This window comes from Patiria miniata, unplaced genomic scaffold, assembly GCF_015706575.1.
Source record: "Patiria miniata isolate m_02_andy unplaced genomic scaffold, ASM1570657v1 HiC_scaffold_24, whole genome shotgun sequence".
Lineage (NCBI taxonomy): Eukaryota > Metazoa > Echinodermata > Asteroidea > Valvatida > Asterinidae > Patiria > Patiria miniata.
In genome coordinates, this window is record NW_024037063.1 from 14,945,904 (window position 1) to 14,951,903 (window position 6,000).

Consider the following 6,000-nt stretch of genomic DNA (forward strand, 5'->3'; position numbering starts at 1 on the left):
TATATTGATGGTACGTGAGCAAAATGAGTTTGTCAGTACAAGTTGGTCCAGCAGGATTTAGAAGGCAGCAAAAAACAGAAGTATCACAATGGACAGGAGAATCAATCCTACTTATTTAATTTCAGTTTAACTGCAAATCAAACTGCTATTGCAAAAGATAGTTATCTTTCATGACTGGTCCATCCTTAGGTATTTATCAGAAGAGTAGAAATCATGTAACCTTGTCCTTGGCATTTATTATTTTATCTGCTGTTACATATGACTTCATAATTTGAGTCAAGACAAACATTACTTTTTTACCGTCGGATGTTACATGTTGTGTTTCGAATGAATACATGTACAAGGAAATGATTTTCTGAAAAGAAATTATGGTGATTGTTTTTGTCGGTATACTTTTGCTAATTAATAATGGAGGTGGGAAAACGTTAGGTTTCTGGTATAGTCATCTGTGCGCAGAATGTGCGCAGAATGGTTAATGATCAGTGTCAGACAGCTGAGTTTGTGATAGTTGTATTAAAAAAGACATAAATTGAGAATAGAGTAGGCAAATTACGTGAAATACTCACAGTTCCTGGTCGGTAACACGGACTTTTTATATTCATATGTTGTTTTCATGAAGGTAAGCAAGTCACATTTGTATATTTTTTCTAATCCTGTATTTTTATTCACCAGTGCCTTGAGTAGCTAATTGTTGGAAGATACGTGCCCTATATATGACTCCGGTATTTTTATTATTATTATTATATTCCCTCGTTTTTGAATATGCAATAATGTCAACGTATTCACTTACCTTGACTTCTTTCTGCTACATGCACAGTTTGAAAACTTTGAATGATATGAAAATTTGGGTTGTTAACAGGTCCCACAAAAGTAGGATTGTTGCTTCCACCCACATTGAGGCTCAATGAACCTTGTTGTGACCCGTCGGGCCTCTGTACAGCAGATACTGAAGAGGAGCTTCTCTGAGTTGACGTAGCTAAGATACCGGAACCTGAGCTTGCAACCTGATCGGGTTCCATCTGTACACGTGGTGCCAAATTCCCATCGTCAGTCAATTGCTGCTTCTGCGACTGATGTCCAGCTGGATCTCCTGTCCAAGTCTCTCCTGTTCAGGTGATGACTTGGCACGGCTGTTGCTTGCTTCCATTTCACCTTCTGCCTGCATATATCGTCAAAAGCCAAGTTGAACGTAGATCCCCAAGTGACTCATGTAGTCTCTGCATATTTCTGCATTTTTCTTTTCCAAAAAAGAAAAAGAAAAAGAAACTAATCATAAGCCCAATTTTTTTACATGAGTGCGCATTTCTAGATTTAATGACGTCATTATGACGTCATCCGTTATCAAATTATTAGCCGTTTAACTTTAAGTTCAGAATTCTACGACATAGTCTGAACTATATCTTTTGAACATAATAGAGTATCGTGTTCACTTTTCATGAGGTGTTAGACGTTGCCTTGAACAACATTTCTTATTTCCGGGCACAAAACCACTTGACCTTCACTTCCGGTGTTACCAGATGTGCAATGAAAATTGAATATAGTGAGGAATGTCAAACACAGGAAACGCCATGATGGCATCATCAACCAAAAGAGTACCCTGTAGTGGCACATCAAACATATTTAAACTATTTAAAATTAAAAAGAATTCATAAATATTTTACGAAATTGCCCCTCGATATTCTTTTGACAACCACAAATCAATTTGCATGGTTTCAGAATCATGACGTTATCAGACCAGAAGTAGGGAGAATTTGAAGTGAATCCTTCCTTCCTTACAAGTGTTGCCTTCATCATATGGTTGAATTTAAAGGCCCTGCCAGAAGCTCCGGGGCAAACCCCTTCTCTTAGCAATAAGTGTTTATGGGTTCTTTTACATGCATTACACACATGTACACACGGGACCTATGGCTTTACGTCCCATCCGAAGGACGAAGCAATAATAGTTAAGTGTCTTGCTTAAGGACACATGTGTCAAGACCAGGACTCGAACCCACACTCTGCTGATCAGAAACACCGTCAGAGCTCGAGTCCAATGCTCTTAATACCACTTGACCATGACACTCCACTTAAGTATATTTGTTTATTTATTTTTGAAATTGGAATCAAGTATTAGATCCTTGTCATAATGACTAATTTCGTAGCATAAATTAAATAATGCCGTACCTTGGGCTGCCAAATGCTGTGAAATCATCAAACTGAAGTAGGTACACAAACTCTTGACATTTATCATATTTCCAAATTTTTGAAAGGTTCTTTAATACTTCATGATGAGCATGGATCACCTCTGAACTAAATGATTATTTGTTTTGCACATTTCAACTGAATGACGTCACGAAGCAGAAATAAGTGTGGGCATAAGGCAAGGAACAGGTGTAGGTGTACCCCCCAAAATTGTACTGACATAATTTCCAAAAAGACACATCTAAACAAAAAAGTGCTTGTACTTAAAGATTTAGTGATCCCTTTTCCGTTCTGACAAAAAAAATATTCACAACTCAGCTGGGCAGTGTGTAATGAAATACAATGTAGTTGTCTTAATGGGGACGTCTCTATAGTCCGAAGTACCATTGGTCCGACGTCCCATTGGTCCCAAGTCCCATTGGTTCGACGTCCCATTGGTCCGACGGCTTATTGGTCTGACGGACCATTGGTTCGACGGCCCATTGGACTGAAAGGCCCATTGGTTCGACGGCCCATTGGTCCGATGGCCCATTGGTCTGAAGTCCCATTGGTCCGAAGTCCCATTGTTCCAAAGTCCCATTGGTCCGACGCCCCATAGGATTAGGGTTAGGGTCAGTCAACCTGAACCAGTGGAACTACATAGTATTATGTTTCGTCGGACCAATGGGACTTCGGACCAATGGGACCAATGGTACTTCGGACCAATGGGACTTAGGACCAATGGTACTTCGGACTATCGAGATGTAACCGTCTTAACTGAACAAACACGAATGTTTTGTAAATTTTGTAAGTGCGTCATGCTGTTCCAGTCAAATGAGGGCTCCCTTATGTGATGTCACTTGAGTACATAAGACAAGCCGTTTAAGGCCAAGGTCATTTCCGACTTTCTTGTCTGGTACGGCTTGAATTATCACACCAGTCTAAGGAAGCGGCTGCGGCTACTTCTCCTAGACTCGTGTGTAGTTTCAAGCCATAGCCTCATTGGGACACGGCCATATATTCGGTTCAGGGATTTACTACATATAATATGAACCTAACATGTCGCTTATAAAAAAAACATCGGCTGCCATGCTCTGATAAAGAAAATGAAACAGCAATAACATTAACAGAACAGTGATACGAACAAAAATAAATGTTTTTTTTGCATGTGTGGTGCTGAAACATGTGACACAAACATGTCAAAGGCCAGTCTCAACCAAGGCTTGTGCTGTAGTGTTGTATTATCATGCAAATCAACCTCCCCCACCCCCCCCCCCAAAAAAAATTGACGAATTTAAATACAAAAAAGAGGAACTGCTTAGAATCAACAAATGCATTTAAATGTATACAAAGGCCTACATGTATGTCAAAATTGCATTTCATTTAAAAAAATAGGCCACCAAACATCATGTGATGAACGTTTATTAGAAATGGCACTCGATTTAGAAATTCAACATTGGCTGTTGCCCTTCACCATTCACTGACGTTATTTTTCATACTCAATTGCTGTCCAAATAATAATTGAGAAAAAACATAAAGGAATAAAAACAAATCCCTTCAGATCGAGCGAATTTTCTCCACCCCCGCCCCACCCAAGCCCACCTCGGCACACAGAATCGAAGTGGCATACACCTAGCCGCACTTGTGTCGCCTATATAACGTACAGCGCAGCATACGAAGGCCACACCAGGAAGTTGGGCTAGCATACACCGTGCCAGCAGTGTTACTAGTTTTGTACCTGTTGGTGATCAGTTTCACGGCAATTACAAATCCTCGTCAGATCTTGTAAAATTCCATCTCCATTTCTACCCGTACCAGGCTTGGTGAGTTGTTACTTCATCCACTTCACATTCAGAAGAAATAAATCAACATTTTGTTGATCGAATAAGGGAAGAAACAGTCGTGGAAAATCCGCATACCGATTTTGGGAATTCCCCAGTTTCAATGGCGGCCGCGTTATTGTTATTCACAGTGCATAGTGCAAAGGGCCCGCCAACTCATGAATAATTCAGTAGTTTCGACTTTGCCTTGATCGGGCCAGTAGGACGGGCCAGTATATTTATTCATGAATCAGAATTTAGTCAACCAGTTACATTAAAGCAATTTAAAGTACGGTCGAGCTACCACAGTCGCCTATATATAGTGGATAGCGAGATGAGCTATGGATACACAAAGTTCCCTGGTTCGAATCCACGTCGTTGCCGCTCATTTTCATCGACTATTTTTCTTCTCTAAATTTATTGTTGAGATAATTTTAATTTCAGGGCAAACCGAAAACGAACAACCAAAGTGTCTTGCAATGATTCAAAGGAGAAACTGAATTATGCATGACATTACCCCCAACCATCCTAGGGGAAAAAATATGCCGGTTCCCCTCAGTCACTAACTCTGGTAAACTCTCTCATCATTTGGTAGTGCAAAGCCAGGTGATACAAGTCTGTTATTGGTGCCAAAAATGTGTATGTTTTTACTGCACACAAGTACACACAACCATTTGCCTTTTGGTAAAGTGAAATGCTTTCAAATGTGGATTACACTGTTTGCCACACCACTCCCCCTCCAACCCCAAACCCCTTCCCCCAAACAACCCAACAAACAAACACACAACCAACAAACAAACAATAGAAAAAAACCCTGGCTTCAAAACAATGTAATATAGATTCAAATGCTCTGTTTTAATTCCAAAAAGTGTTAAATTCAACTCTTTGCCTCAGGCTAAGCGTTCTTTTTGACATAATAAGTTTCTGCCGGTATACTATGATTCACTGTAGACAAAGAGTTCAACAAAATGCAGAGTAATACAAACAAGAAGCAAAAAATATATATTTTGTCCAAATAAAAAGCTAAATAATATGCAAATAATACGCAAATATACAGCCATAAATAAATGCAATCAATAAATATCGAAGGAATAATCAAAAGTAATATTAAACCTAAATAACAAGATGACAAAGCATTACGCAGGAAAGTTAAGAAAAAGTCAATCTTATAATAAGTCAAACAATATGTGGTGGTTTCAACTAGTTATTTTGTGATGTTCCAAAAATATAATAAAATTCAGATCCTTAATCATCAGCAACAACTCCAACTCCAAGTTTAATAGTTACCTGGTCATTAAGTACAATAGAAAACATTCTCATTGCATTGGCAAATACGGAAAACTACCTGGATGTTTTTCAATACCTGGATTTTTGTGCTAAGAATTACTTTGCTACATGTAAGTACTTATGTGAAATACATTGTATACTGTGCATCAAGCTTAGGGACAATTTCCTAGAACATTCAGACATGATTTATTTGGCTAAAGCAAATTGCTTATACGCTATAATTCAGCTAAGACATTGTGCTAAGAAGTTTGCTAAATGTAAGTACTTATGTGAAATACATGGTATGCTGTGAATCAATTCACAAGTTCCTAGAACACTCAGGTATGATACTTTGGCTAAGCAAATTGCTTATACGCTATAATTATTCTTGGTTAAGGGTATCTTCAGTATCTGCTAACATACTCTCTGCTTACACACACACACTTGTTCTATTGACTCTATTCCAGGTATTCTTTAAATCTCAAAATACAAAGCAAGCCTACATCCATTTGCATAATTATATGCATGTGCATTAACACTGAGCAAGATGATTATACCTCATACATATTCATGACCTAGCCTTGCACTGCCATTCTGGTCAAATGTTTCAAACTCATTTCAACTTGACAATGACATTTTATTCTTTCTCCTCTAGATAACTCGTGCTTAATAAATACATTGGATTGAAGGCCTTCAATTGTATGCTGGTTTGTTTTACATAAACAGGCAAAGGACCTTAGAAAAATTGCAAAAA